At 32.4% G+C, this 16824-nt stretch overlaps 1 protein-coding gene and 1 long non-coding RNA gene across 5 annotated transcripts in view; one reads left to right on the top strand and one right to left on the bottom strand.

Annotated features, from left to right (window-relative positions):
• Positions 1–862, bottom strand: part of LOC126857891 (uncharacterized) — a 52073-nt gene extending 51211 nt beyond the window's left edge. The window contains exon 1 of the long non-coding RNA XR_007688552.1: positions 552–862. This is a non-coding gene — a long non-coding RNA (uncharacterized LOC126857891). The remainder of the gene's footprint in view (positions 1–551) is intronic.
• LOC126857799 (protein madd-4) overlaps positions 1–16824 on the top strand; it is a 205070-nt gene that overhangs the window by 76975 nt on the left and 111271 nt on the right. The window lies entirely within an intron of this gene.

Raw genomic sequence — 16824 nt, 5'->3', positions numbered from 1 at the left:
TACAAATGGAAATAATCTTTAAAAATTTACCTTAAGATTAAGATAAAAAATAAATTAAATTACCGGTACGATGTGCGTCAGTGGAGTTGTAGTATGCAATGTTGATATATAAAATATAACCAACTTGTATAAAATACACAATGTTTAAAATAACTAATATTTAAAAAAAAATATTAATTTGAAATTGATTTTTTTGTTTGTTTTCTTTTAATCGGAGATATTTTATTTAAACAAATTACATAAGGATAGAATAAAAATTTTTGTAATTATACTTTTATAAAATAATAAACAAGAATTTTATATTCATATAAAAAAGAATTTAAATAATTATAACATTTAAATTTTATTTTAAAATATTTATACGTACATATATTATTATATATAAATATTTTATTAAATAATTTAAGTGTGTGTATATTTAAAAATAAATTAATCCAGCATATTTTATATTATACAGTAACATAAAATGCAAATTACTACCACGGAGACAACTGTGTGAACAATTAATTGATTAAACAAATAAAAAAATTGTGAAAGTGTGTGGTACTCACATCATGATTCGCTGTTGCCGGATGCTTCCTCTGGTCTGCTCCTCTTTTTATTTGTTTTTTGCTGTTCCTTTATGATACTCACTCGCGAAATTACAATTAATTACGATTGCTCACGTACTAATCAGAATAATACAACGATCGCGCGATGCTTTGTACGACATTTCTGATGTTAATCATACACGACGCGCACTTTATTATATCACGATAAAAAGACAACGCAAGAACTATGATTCGCACGGAATTTGAAAATTCACGCGCAACTTGCCGTGACATTACATATTTTCTACTAACAAATATTATATATTCTCTCGCTTTATGACTATTATTATTTTGTTATTATATCACATGAAGAATATTTAATTAACATTATTAAAATTAAATATCCGCAAAATACATCCGCGCTGTCACACGATTAGCGATTCGTGAATGAGGCAACTTATTTATTAAAGCTTATTTCTTAAAGCTTATTTATTAAAGACTTGTATTAAATAATGATTTTATATTTTCGAGAAATATATATCGCGTCTTAAGCAGTGTTAATTGTACTTTCGTATATTGTATAATATTGGAGTAAAATTAAGAATATCATTTTCAGTCATTAAGAAAATGTCGCAGATACAGAAAAAAAATCCAACAACAACACGTTTAATTACAATCATATCACATATTAAATATTTATTAATAACTTGATGAAAAATTGACATACAGCAATTTGTTAAAACGCATTTCTAATTTCCTCGAATAAAATCTGTATCGCTCGAGTAATTAGCAAAATAACACAAGATAATGTCGGATGTTGTATTTTGCGGATGTTTAATTTTAATAATGCTTAATTATTTGTAAGAAATATTGTTTAATATCTCCTAACTCTCGACGCGCGTAATTGAAAAGATTAATGTGGTACGGAACGTCTCGCGTCTACGTTACTTCTGCGCTTCATTCCGTGCGAATAATAACAAGATCACCGTATGTTAACAGTAGCATGGCGTCTTGGCGCTGTAGAGCGCGCTATTGTTTACATACGTCGTAACCTTGTTATGTTATCATTCGCGTTGCGAGACTCGAGCGAGACGGTCGTAACTGTGTGAAGAACTGCGTGTGGCAGTATCTTTTGAAATATTCGCGATTGATATTAGGATATATTAAATTCGATTATTCCTTATTAATTACAAATCGATCTACGTGATTAATGATTTATATATATCGAGATAATATAATGTCTCGAGATTATTTATTGAAATATTTTGTACGACTTATATCGAATCTTGATTAAATATTTTCGGAAGGTACATATCGCGTTTTAACTAGCCATTAATTCAATTCATCATAGCGTGTGATATCAAAATTGTTAATTATTTTCAACGTTCAGAAAACCTTCAAGAATTTAGAACGGATTAACTTTGAAACGAGTCAACGAAACGACGGTATTTTCGGATTGTCTTTTGCGGACATTTGTATTATAACACGAGATATAGAATAATAATAATTCCAAAACGAGGGCATACATATATTATTTATTAACTAGAAATGCGACTAGTTAGTTGTATGTAAAGTTAATCTTGCTATTTTCAAGCGTCGCACACACAGTTTTCGCATTGTGCTCTCATCGTGATTAAAAAAAAAAAAAACAAAGTGCGCGTCGCGCGCGTGTGATTAATATCGGGAGTGTCGTACAAAGTTATATTGTACTGATTAATGCGTGAACGATTGTAATTAACCGTGATTTTTCGCGAGTGAGTACTGTGAAAGAATAGAAGGATGAACAAGAGAGGAAGAGCAAGCCCAGGAGGATATCGGAGCAATTGTGAGGTGAGCACTTGATAATTTTTTTATTATTTATTTAAATAAATAATTGCTCATTTTTGTCTCCGTAAAGTCTAGTCTAGTAAATAGCAATTGTGTTGCACGATCCGTATTTTACATGACTGTGTAAAATAAAATATTCTGAGTTTTTTATTCTGAAATATACACACATTTAAATTATTTAATGGTAAAAGTATACAAAAGATATCACACCTCCGATTTTCGCCACTTAAATATATTGTAGGGAAAGGTTCTTCTGAGTAATTTTCTGCAAGAAATTTGTGGAGGACGGCATGGGTTTAGGAGATATAACATAAATTAAAGTTTCACAATTTTAATGCTTTTATCCTAAAATAAAGAAAAATGAAGTTTAAGTTATTTGTGTAGAGTAAGTGTGGGAAAAATTTATTTTAAATCAGAAATAGGAGAATGAGATATCCATAAGGCTGTACCTAACCCGTAAATGTAAACAAACACTTTTTCTATGTCTGCTCTACACAAATACAATATAAACAAATTTAATTTTTCTTTAAAAAGCATTAAAATTGTAAAACTTTAACTACATATCTCCTCAATGCTATTCCCCACAAATTTCTTGCAGGAAATTACTCCCCTACAACAAAGTGGCGATAAAATTGGAAGGGTGTTACCTTTTGTACAGTTTTATCAAATTAAACATTCATAATTATTTAAATTAATTCTAAAATAGTTTAAAATTTTTTTAATTTACATTTTTTTTGTATGAAAAGAATGAAAAATTCTTGTTTATCATATTTTACAAAAGTATATAATTATAGAAATTTTTATTCCATCTATACTTAATTTTTTAAGAAATTTTCATTTAAAGAAGATCGTTTAAATAATAAAATTAAAAAAAAAATTTAACCAATAATTGTTTTTACAATATTAGTTATTTTAGACATCGCTTTATATATGTTGGACATATTTGTATTTTACAGATCAACTGTATGTGCTACTTTGTTGTTGCGCATCATACCGGTAAGTTATTATTTTTTATTTTAAGCTTGAAGAGTAATATATCTTGAAAGATTATATCTGCGCGTATATATATATATATATATACATAAAGATATAATTTTATACCTTATGTAGAATTATACTCGAGCGTTCTAAATAAAATAAATATTTTACTAGGAAATTTTTACATTGCTGAAAATAAAGACTATTATATGAAATATGAACCGTTATCAAATGCAATCCAGTAAAAGCAAAATTAAAAATTCGATTTTAAATTTATGTTAAAACATCTATATAATACACTTGTAAAAAAATATTATATTGTTTATTTGAAGTCATGTTTTTTACCTATATACTGTTATTTTGCTGCGTTAACGATACGTTGAACAAGTTCATATTTATTATATTTTAAGCGCGAATATATTAAACGGCAAAAGAGAAATTGATAAAATGTTTGCTTTGTACTTTGCTGAATGCATTTCAGCTACGCGATTACACGCGTATATTTACAATTGCTAATTAAATGTGTCAAAGAACAAGTGTTAAAAGGCGAAAAGAGGAACGGAGCATTCTCCTCTTTCCGCGTTCAGCGAAATGTCGGAAGTGAGGCGAAAAGCAAACGATAAATTATCCAAGCGAATTCGATTTACGTGTCGGCCATGCTTTCTTAAGCTAGGCACAACATCTGCTACCCCATCGCGGAGACGTCGTCTTTGTAGATGCTGTTTCTGTCTTAGCTTGCACAGCAAGATGGACATAAGTATTTTTATCATTGAAAATTATCAACTTTCGTATGAAAATAAGAGATTTAAGAAGATAAAAATATTTTGCTATTAATATAAATGTAATATATATTAATATATTATCACATTCTTTAGATATAAATATTTTTTAAAGAGCATCCGAGAACTATTCATCTTAAAATTCAAAACAAAGGAAAACAATGATGTAAGAATAAAAAGTTAATGAAAGAATTGATTGAAAAAATCAATACGGAATATTTTTCAACATTCAATCGATTTATTCGACCTCTTTACAACTGTTATCACGTTTAATTAAAGCGGAAATGTTTTTTTATATTTTATTCGCAGAAGATTATGTAATATTTATGAACGCTGTTGTTACGGGTTTGATATTACAACAGCAAGCTGACAATTGACAATTTCACATTGTGGTTTCTCATTTCCATAACTCATTTACTTACGTATACGCGTTCTCCCCTAAATAATTAACAACTTATTATTGATTAATTAAGCTTTTCAGCAAATTCGCACGGGTATACTCTCTAACGTCAATTATGCGTTAAATAGCCTTTCGACCTATTTTACTTAAAGTTTCCGCGCAGTTTAATGTTAATAAGTTTTCCATTATTTCATAAAATATCACAGAAGAATGCGGAAGAGTAAACTGTTAAGTGAAACTCAATTTGTCGATTGTATTAGTTTTCGAATTTTGAGGGAAATTCCATTAACAAGAGTGTTGAACGAACAATAGCGGACATCAGTCGAGTGGTTCCCGTAAACTCGGATGAATTAAATGTAGTACGCAGAAGAGGAGGGAGTGATAAAGAGAGGAGAGGAAAAATAGAGAGAGGGAGAAAGCGAGAAACGGGGTAGAGACTGGAAAATTTTCACGATTTACGCAGTTCAACTTCGAGCTGCCCGCGAGGTTTGTACATCGTAACAAAGTTCTCCAACCGTTTTCTATATTTTTGTTTGCCAATTTATTTGCGAATTTCATTAATTTATCATTATATTTGAGATTTCCATGCGGAGATCTCCTTCTCTCTCTCTCTCTCTCTCTCTCTCTCTCTCTCTCTTTCTAACTTTTTCAAAAATTGTACTGACATATAATAAAGCATATGATACAAAAAAATAAAGTAAAATATTATGTTAGACATTAAAAATGAAAAATTTTAATTAATTTGACGTATGAAAAAATTGACGCATGGATCTTTTGATTATAATGATAATATATCAATCATCATTAGCAGTCAGTTAAATTATTCTACATAACGTTTACTGATAGCGACTAATATTTCTGTTACTGAAAATAAATTATTAAATTTTGCAAAATTGATTTTGATATCGGATTAATTATAGATTATTAATTGTTTGGTGGCCGTTTTAATATTTTGAAATTTCCTACTTTTAAAATGCGTCTCGTCAAACATAATTCTCTAGAAATTATTTCTGAAAGTTGACGGATTCTATTATCTCTTGCTTTTAATTTGCTATCAATAATGCATATATTATTCTTGTTACATTACCATTTCGGATTTTTCAATTCATAATTTGGATTACGCGCCGGATAAAATAGGATTCATTGAATTTATTATGCGTTGACTTTTTCTATTCTCTTTTTTGTTTCCTTTTGTTTTTTTTCGGGAGAAAATCCAATAAATCTGACAAAACGGTTCCTTCAAATGTGCTACCTTAATCCAGTACCTACCTAAATCAAAACGTAAATCACGATCGTGTCCTCATGGGGCGTACTTCGTTGTCGGAAAAACAAGAGATAAGATGGACCGTGCATTTAAGATTACCCAAAGTTTAGAGGAAACTTTGTCTTTTGGAGAAAATAGTCCCACGACACATGGCATTGAGTGATTATATGAACGATTAAACGAAACATTTTGCATGTCAAGTATGTAAATAAAAAGAAAAAAATAATAAAAGAAAAAAGAATTATCTTTTTTTATTGAACTTTGCAATCGCATCTTTCGATTATTTAATTTTTATTTTATGCATATATGTTATATTTATATTCAATTATTCTTATAACGTTAAAATTTCTTGCCAAAGAAATATATATTTTGACAATATCGAGACATTAAATTAAATATCGGCGGTCAAAATTATAAAATATTTCCGACTTAATTATTGAAGAAAAAGTTAAATTTTTATCTCTTAATGTATATATTGAGTATGTGAAGCTAATATTTTTAAATAAATTACATGTCAATTAAATATATATAATCCTGTTTAAAAATCGATATATGAATATTCAACACTGTCGTGTCAAGTATGAAAATTGTATTTAAGATAATCACTTTAAAGAACGAACGGGGATGAATGACGTTAGTTTTCCGTTACCGTCATGTATCTGATGATGTAACCAACCCAGCCTTCACCCTAGATTCCGTTGGCGTCGGGACGCTCTTTTAGGCGCCACGATGGCTACCCTGGGGTTGTACGACCTCGCGAGAGGTCGATATCTCGCGCTTCGTGTTTTTCGGGCTATCATTGAATAAGAGATGAACATTTAAAAAATTAAGACGATTGATGAATTAGCCGTAAGCTTCATCATTTATAAATATTACTGAAATTTCCGAAATGATAACGTTAACAATGCAAAATAAATTAATCGATATCTCGATCAACATATATTTATGCAATGATATTTATTAATATATTAAGATGTTAATATTGATAACAAATTATTTATGAGATATACAAACATTAACAGTTTAGCATACTCATATAGATTATGATTATGTTGTGTATAATCATTTCTTAATTACGTGTCGGCCTTATCAACAATAATAGCGATAATGATTTAAATGGACATAATTGCACGACGGAAATGACAATAATGATTACATGGATATGATATTTGTGTGAGCGAGATATCAATAGTTTTATTTTGCATACAGAGAGAGCATATACGGATATCGTGCATGCGTTCAATCGTTCCGTTAAACGTATCGTGAGCGATGGATTACGTGGATGGTACATGTCAATGTAACGAAACGAGTATCAGCGGACATGACGAAAAATGTTCGCGCACTATACGCCACGTGAATATTCGCGTTTGCATATCGTGGCGCATCTATCAGGCTATCTGCGCTTTCACGCTGACGAATTGCGTCTGAGAAATTGTAAACGATTCTCGCTCGAAATACGATGGAAGGCCCCATGAATATAAAGATTTTCTTTTCTTATATTTCTCTGAATAAATTGATTTGTTATACAATATTCAAAATTCTTTAATTATTTATTATAGTTTCTCACGTTGCTGTAAATTATTAATTTATTTCAGATTAGATGGTTCTAAAATCTTTAAAACTATAGCGTCAAAAATCAATTTTCATCAATCTAATCTAATCACAATATTTATAAAATAAACATGACAATATATCATGACGAAAGAAAGCTTTCCTCTCAAAAGTGACGCAGACAAGGTGCAGGCACGTTCGCGTATTCATTTCGATCGGACACGTCGTCGTCGTGTGGGACGACACAACGTGAGTGAAGTAGATGAGGCTTTAGGTAGCCAGTCAGCAAGCCAGAAGTGCGCGAGTAGTAATGCCTAGCGATTTGTCACCGACACGATTTGTAATCGTTTGTCAGTTCAGCTTTCTCTCTCTCTCTCTTACTCTGTACAAGGTAAACACAACTAACTGCCGTCTTATTTAAATGAGGAGACGAGACGCCGTACGACGGTCTCGATGCCTCTTTTCGCCCCGAAACGCCGTTCGCGTTTTGCTCTTCCGTCACCGCGACACCCCCGGAGATTCCGCGGTACATATTGTACACCAAGAAAATCGTGACCCGCTCCATTAATCATACGGTATAATTCCTGCCGCCCTTTTTTTGCACCGCACGCCGGTCTCGTGCACCGGCGCCCGTTTCCTTGTCGACGATGTAGGTCGGGACAATTACTTCGAGATTGGTCGAGCGGCGCGTGGTTGGTTCCCTGAAAAAAATTCGGTGAAATTCATTCGTTGAATTATGATGATGACGGAATGCACGGTATGCCTTGCCCTCGAATTACACTCGTGAATTCTCTCTCGAAATTTAAAACGACGGAAATACTGCTTCGTCGATTGATAACGCAATGAGTAATTAATGTCGTAATTTTTGGACATTATTATTCTTTCCCGCGTGATATAGATTATTATTTGATTATTATCTGCTGTGCATATATATTATTATTACCTATTATCGATATCATAATTGATGAAAGTAAAAACAGATTTGTGTCGGGGATTCGTATCAGCGTTCGTTTTTAGCGATATCTACATTAATAAATGAGAATATTATTTTATTATACATTGTGCGATTTGAAGACTGACACTGCTATAGAACGCATAAATGTAATATTGTCGGAAAAGCTTAAAAAGCTTATTATATTTCGATATAAGCCATCAGTAAGTGAATTCAATCCGATATTGAATTTTATTACCTTTTATGTCCATCATATGTATTGATACGGATTTGTAATCTCCAATATATGTTAAATTCAATATCTGAGATTTTTATTTATACTTTAAAATAATTAGATTTAAAATAATTAGATATATGCCATTTATACTCATATCCAATCTTTCGATCTACGCAGTAGAATAGTATTGGGTTTCAGAGAAGAAAATTTTCGGAAAAAATGAAAAAAAAGAGATAGAAAGAAAGGAGAGAGAGAGAGAGAGAGAGAGAGAAAGAGAGAAACTTATAAAGATAATGATAACTGAGCATTATAACACTTCTATTTGTTATCCGAACGAATGCCGTTTAAGGCAACGTCCGCGCTTGTTTAGCGTAGCAAAACGGTATCTTTGTTTCGAAGACTTCCATTTCGGAATCGTAAAGACATTCTTGGAATGTAGGGCAGCCGCGAGATATAGATGTAGTATAATCGCGAGGTTAAAATTTCCAGCCGTTTGTCTTCGACGCGATTGCACCCCGCGAAGTTTATAGAAGGACAACCCGCGTGCGCGCCGCATCATATATAACTATATCTGTCCGGAATCTGGCGCCAGAGCGTCTCTTTTCCTCGAGAGGATTACTCCCCTTCGTGACAATGGGAGGAAGGGAGAAGCGGAACGAATGAACGAACGTCACGCATTCCCCGTGTTTCACTCGCGAGAGTAGAGGAAAACAATTATGTTCAGCTCGTACCGAGACGTTGAATAAGGCGAAGTGACTCGATGTTATCCCGAGTAACGACGAGGAGTAAAAGGACGATATTTGTTCGCGAGATCACGACTATTCTATTGGAATTCCATAAACTTGACTTTTTGACAAATTAAAAAAAAAAAAAATTTTAATTAATTAAAACGAGACAGTTTGACAGATTCTATGTTACATCAGTTACGCAATTAGAGTTAGCGCCTTTCAACTAATTGCAGTTTACGATTCATGGATAAATTAAGCATTCCTATATAATATATATATATATATATATATATAAACTTCATTAGAGACAGCGAAACGATTTATGATAATAATATATTACATAACGAGATTCAGATACTGATCCGAGACGCAATAATAAGGAGTCGTCGTTGATAATATACATTATCGGTGGACATTATTGCGATCTCGATTTCCTTCTCCTGATAGTTGAACGACTCGAGCGAAGCTCAGCGCAGATAACGTCTCGTAATTCATGCACGTAGAAATAGACTAGACTATCTCGATACGTGCTTTTTAAGTTGCATCGTAGTAAAAATAGCGATGCGCCGAGAACAGCGTTGGCGCTTTTCGCTTTGCCCGAAAACACGAACTTTCTCTTACTGGAATGCTGTGCGTTTGCAGAATCGATTGTTTTCCCTGCCTTTGAACTCTTCAATTATGCAACGAGCGGTCTTCTAATTTGCTTATTTATTTTTTTCGCTCAAAAGTATTCAAACAATAAATCCTGACATTTGGAAATGTGATATATGCCTGTCTTTCATACATTATACATTTATTAAAATAATATGTAATTAAATTTTAATATGTCAAGTAGCCATTCATGTTAAAATAAGGTATCGGTTCGCATGATATGGTGACGTGCATTAATTTGTTGCATATGAAATGAGAGCTTGTTGAAATTGAAATTAATGGTGTCAAAGTTTAAAAATACACCTTTGTTCACTTCGCTTTATATTCTTGTATGTACATTCGTTTGCTTATCGAGTCTAAACTAAGTATAGCAGGTACGTATCAATTATCGTGCCATTAGTCATCGATGATTTTCAATTAAGCGACAGACAAAGCTTTCGTCTACAGCGATGTGACATGTGTCGGTATGTTAATGATTCATCGATCGATTGCCGTTACAATGCAACGTCGACATCAAATGCTGCTTCTGCTCTTAACAGACGTCGTCTTCTGTCGATTTGAGCTTAGTTAATCGCGCGCTTAACTCTAGACTGTATCGGTCATAAACGGTTGCATGGGTTATATGTCATGTACTCCAGCTTATTTCGCCTACAAGATTAAACCGTATCGATTCTTTCTTCCTCATCTATCGATTTGTTTGACGCGTTGAAATTACATATCGCATATTTAATATAATTATTTTTAATCGCTTATTACTAAAAAATTATTGGTATCTTCGATATCTTTGCTATAAAAAAATCAATATTAAAAATCTATCTATCGTTGAATTTAAAGGACAAAGATCGCAAAATATTTCATAGAGATTTTGAGATAAACAAACATAAAAGTCGTGATTATGACAGTCGAAGCGTATCGTTATAGGTGTTATCGTTTTTCTTCTCCCTTTCCTCTCTCTCTCTCTCTCTCTCTCTCTCTCTCTCTCTCTCTCTCTCTCTCTCTCTCTGTTAGCGACGTTGTCGAAATATACGCTAATCGCCGGCATCTCCTGTCAATTCGGCTTTACGGATTATTACAGTTCGATTGCGTACTAACGTTTGCACACGACGTGTCGTCGTCGCTAGATACGGGACGCGGACGGAGGTGTTGACGCCAAGGAGCGCGCGACGTCTGCCGGAAATTGTAGACGTAGTCGAATCGCGTGCAGCCGGAAGATGCGAATGACAGTATCTCGGACCCATAATGCGACTGGGAAGTTTCCGCTGTCTTTCGTAGCTGAGAGCTTCGCGCACTTTCGAGAACACGGCTGTATTTCCCAGAGCTCAAAAGTTCGAAAATTGTGTGTAATTATGTTTCGATCGAGAGGAATACTCACGTTTATGAAGATTTATGTAGCTGCAAAAAAGTGAGAATTAAAAAATGTAAGATGCGATATAATATAAAATTAAAAAGGGCTCAATGAGAGTACAAATATATTTTATTTTTATTTATTATATGTGTTTATATATATATATATATATATATATATATATATATATATATATATGCAGATTTTTTTGAATGAATGATCAGAATGATAATTTTCTTTGCTAAAAAAATATATTAATATTTTGTGGCTTTTTACACGCTGGGCACGGTTTCACTTTACTTCTAGTAGCCCGAGGGTTAACGAAGTTTAGATAGCGTACGCAATGAAAATCGTTATTGGCGATATTTTGATAACACTAGAAATCGTTATTGATACTTTTCGTGCATTCAACGCATTCTAGCATACGAAGTGTTGCTGGAATGGTGTATCGAAATCGGATCGGAGTTCGGAGTTATTGCCGTTGTAATAAGGAAATCACTCAAGAGGGGAGAGTAATTGATTTTCATTAATGCACGTCTGGAAACACGTAGCTATCGACTACATGGTATAAATGATAACAGAGATGGATTCGATTAGAGAGATAGAATAATATCGAGAAAGTTTCACAAACAATTGAAATACCTCTGATACGATAATTGTATTTTAATTAAAAGATATATATATATATATATATATATATATATATATATATAATTTTAGGTAGAAAAATAAATGTAGATTGGAAAGAATTAAGTCTCACATTTTTTTTTTTTTTTAATTATCGATAAAATCGATTTATTTATAAAATGCTTATAATTATACATAGTGTCATTACTTTCCGTAATTTGTAAATATATACTCAAATCTCTGCGGAAATGTTTGTTTTCGTTTGCGCAAAAAGTGAATAACCCTGGAGTATCATGGATTTGAAGCGGACAGTAATACCTCCGCGAAAATTAACAATGCGATGCATTATAATTTACCGCGTCATTGTGAGAACTATCACCAAGTTCTTATATATTATTGCGTTTGTTTATTCAATTTGTCTGAGCGAATGAGAACTCGATAACAATCGAAGAATTTTATTATTTCTACGACACATACCTTGTATTCGTGTTTCGTAAATCATTCGACACGTTTAAGATATAATCAGTTTATTATTAAAATATTTTCGTTATTTGAAAGAATAATATAATTCTTTATAAATCTTGCAAGAAATTAAAATAAATTGAATTAAATTTTTAAACATATATATTCACACAAATATATGTAATTCCATTTTAAATTAGAAATGCTTTTAAAGTCTGACTTTTTTTCAGATTTTTTCGCATCTGCTTTCAATTTTATCTCGATATCGTGACTCGGGTTAAAGAGCGATAGCTGCAACTCATGCTACATTAGCGATTGCATTATTATCGCATAATTTCTCTCGAGAATCAAGTGGGCTTAGACTCGACATTTTGCCGAGGAAACTTTCTCTCGTATTCACGAGACGCGGTAAATTGACGATCGCTTTAATTCCGCGCGACAACCACCTATCATCATCGGCGGTGTCTTCGTTATCGAGCCCGTATTTATGTCCACGACGTGTCTAAACCGCGACGCACTCGAAAGCACTTTCGAGGAGCGCCTATATCGGGCATCTTCGCGCGATACTCGTGTCAGGATATTGCGAATATTCGCCAACATGTTACATAGCACGAACGTCTATCTCGCCGGCTATGTAAGTCGGGTCCGGAACACGCGTGAACATCGATTCCTCCTTCTCGATCACTCTGGTACCAGACACCGAAACACCCTATAACGTGACCGCACGTCAAGCTGGGCGAACCGGGCGCAATTTCCATAGCTCTCTTGATAGGTGTTCGCCAATCACCTGACTGTTCCGCGTGATAGCGCGAATAGGATATTGGCTCTCAAATTCGCTCTTACCCTCATGACATTTGTCGCAAATCTATGTGTCACACAATTGTTGATCTTTACATTCTTTTCTCCGTTCATTTTAAGAAAAAGCGTTTGCATCACAAAAATTTGACATAAAATTGATCTTGTATAAACGATTTATTGAACGAAATTTGATTTATTTAATCAAAGTACATTAAAATATTTTTTGGTACAATTTGATTATATTTATTTAATAGGTATCTCTTTTATATTTTATACTTTATTTTATTCTACATTTTAATTTGCTCAATAGGCGAAAATTAGTACGAAATTGTAAATATAATTAAATTTTTAACCTTCTTTATTTAATTATTATGTTATTATTGTCTTGAGTTTGGAAAATTTAATGAAAAATAAAAAAGGAAAATAAGATTTTTTTTATACAGGTGCGAATTAGATTGAAGTAACATAGTTTGTGCTTTATATCCAAGTAGATAATCGTTGATATAGAGTTGCTAAAAAAGACATATAAGTAATCTTCATTTTATATTCTGCTCTACATTATTATAGCTTTTTAATTATTTTTATTTAGTGATATGCATCATTTTATTAAGTTTATCAGAAAAAATGTTTGGCCATGTCCACCTCATTGTTTATATCGAGAATAGTTGAAAGATCTTGTCCTTCGGGAAATTTCGTTTTTGCAATTCTTGTCCTTGTTTGAGATACGCGACAAACCACGAAATTACTCTGCGCGTCGTATCGGTCGAACTGTCGTCGAGGGGGCAAGATCGTTGTCGTCATACGAAAGGGTCACAGCCCCCAAAAGCTAACCGAATCGTCGTCGTGCGCCACCAAGGGTCATGACACCCCAAAAGAGCGTTACGACCCTTGACCGATGTACATACCATAAATGGTTGACGGTGGTACACATGCTCTCTTCTTCGTCGGATTCGGAATTCATCCAATAAAATCCACCCGTCTCGTGAATCCTCAAATCAGATTTGATACGTGCATAAAGTCATGAAACTGTAACAGAAAAAAAGTAAAAATACCTCTATTGACCAATCCATTTTTTTTTAATGAATTTGAAATATATATTTTTATAATTTTATTATACTATATTCATTGATATAAAATTTATACAATTAATTTTCATGTATTTAAATTATTTATTTATTTATTGAAGTATACGCTGCTTTGGGGATTTTATTATATTAAAAACAATTGTAAAATGTAAAACATCTTGAGAAAAAAATGAGTTAATTTCAAGCAGTAATTTTAGCTTTATGTAATAAAATTCAAGACATGTTGCCTCGAATAAAATTGAAACATTTACACATATTTAAATCTGAAAATATGCGCAAATAATATATTATATTCGCTTTATAAAATATTTTATATATATAGCACATGTATGTATGTAAAACGAATCAGTTTTATTTTACATTTATGTGTATAATTAATACAACATACAGGATTTTATTATGATGATTTTCTTGTTTTTTAATCCGTTCCGCGATATAGTAATCACATTAAAATACAACTGCTCGTTAGAAATAATAAAAAAAATGTTTTTAATATAACTGAGGAGATTATTAAATATGATAAAATATCATGAAATATATGTGTTGTTTTGAAATCTTTTATTAAATCTGCACTTGCTTCGTAAAACGATCAATGGCGATGTAGAGAAAGTGGTGACATCATACTGGCACGCTAGCCAAAGTTTAATGCACGTTTGATTTTTGGTAGCAGCGCACGGAGGAAGTCGCCGTCGTGGCGCCGGGAATCTGTTTCTTCTTATGCTAGCAATGTTCCTACCATCTTCCACTTTCCGCTATCTCTTCCATCTAGATCCCGGTACTTTTATACCTTGTCGGTTCTAACATAGCACTTCCTTTGTATCTTCCTATTCTTTTTCCTCTCCGATTCGTTAACCCAGCGGTTTATCAGTTAAAGGAGCACGCGGGGGTTGGCGAGCGAGGATCATTCGACATCTGTGGTGAAAAAGTAGGCCGATCAGTTGTTTGTTTTTAAAGGGTTATTTTTATTTCCCTTTCATTTTGATGTCAAACGCAACGTAATAATCGACGTATGCTCTCGTGTTTTCAACAATTGAAAAAAAAAAAAATAAATATAAAAATCGAACAAATCGAAAAAAAAAATATATATATATATATTTTTTTTCGATTTGTTCGATTTTTATTTTATTTTTTTCAATATATATATATATATATATATATATATATATATATATATAACATTTTGAATTATAATAGAAAGAGACATATTTCAAATATTATATTTTTTTCCAACATCACATGTTTAATATTTTTAATAATTTAAATTAATCAATATCGGCATCTCTTTCTTCAATTATAAAGAAGTGCAAAAGGAGACTTCTATGAATAACTATAGAAGTGCAGCGTTATTATCAAAGATGTAGCACTTATACATATTATATATATATATATATATATATATATATATATATATATATATATATAATATGTATAACGTTGCTACCAAAAATCAAACGTGTATTAAACTTTGGCTAGCGTGCCAGTATGATGTCACCACTTTCTCTACATCGCCATTATATATATATATATATATATATATATATATATATATATATATATATATAACAAAGCTGTTAATAATCGTCTGAGAAAATCGTCTGCGAAACGAATGCAGAATGAATGATCTAGAACGATGACCTGAAATCGATTAGAAAAGTAAGTTGACGGCCAGTTCGCGGCCGACATGATGAATTAGTCACTTTATATGCAAATCTATTTTCCTTGCATATATTGCGAACGAGCTATGTAAGCGTAATGATATGTGTAGTGGACCAAAAAAGATTGTTCGCATCCGGACAATCGGGTAGCGACTCGCATCATGCTCGATTGCCTAGCTCGAGAACGACCATCCTCGTTTCCCGCATCGTGTTCTGCATAATATACGTTCTATGCATCTGACAGATGACGCATAAGATTTTCTTTCTTCAGCAATAAAGAGCATACAAGGTAGACAGATCGAGAAAGGAAATGGGGCTAATTAGTATTCAACTATCTTGAGAGAACGACAGAGCATTGTTGAGCAGTTTTATTTTTGACAGAAGCCACTTGGTTGCGCAAATAGAGTCTCATAATGCTAATTGCATATTATTTTCTGCTATTAATTGCTTGGAAATACAGTACACTTGAAAGACATCAATATCTAGTTCGCCATGCCATTATTCTGTATTATGTATATAATAAATCGTGAGAAAATATAAATATGCATTGATCTAAATTAAGTGATTTTCTTAAGTGAGAGTGTCGAGATGCAGTAAAGATAATCGAATTTGTTCCATTAAGAAAAGTGTAGCGTTGCAAATATCGCCGAGTCATTCGATTAATTATATCGGGGCTTGAAAAGAGTGCGATTGCGTGAGACGAGACATGAAATAGAACAAATTGAGTTTTTACAATTTTGACATTTTTATATAGTAACAATAAAAAGCTAAGTTTTGTTACGATGTAGAAAAATTTGCTTCGATTTTATTTTAACATCACGTGGCCGTAGAACGGAGCATCTTATATATTTCGAATATTCGAGTGGAAAAAAATAGCATCCCATTTCCGCCAAGATAAGATCAGCTCTAAATTAATCGTGAAATTTAACTGTGTACGTAGAGTCTACGCAGCGTACAATGTGTCCGTTACATCTG

Source organism: Cataglyphis hispanica, chromosome 23 (genome assembly GCF_021464435.1).
Source record: "Cataglyphis hispanica isolate Lineage 1 chromosome 23, ULB_Chis1_1.0, whole genome shotgun sequence".
Lineage (NCBI taxonomy): Eukaryota > Metazoa > Arthropoda > Insecta > Hymenoptera > Formicidae > Cataglyphis > Cataglyphis hispanica.
This window is presented reverse-complemented; position numbering and strand designations above follow the sequence as displayed.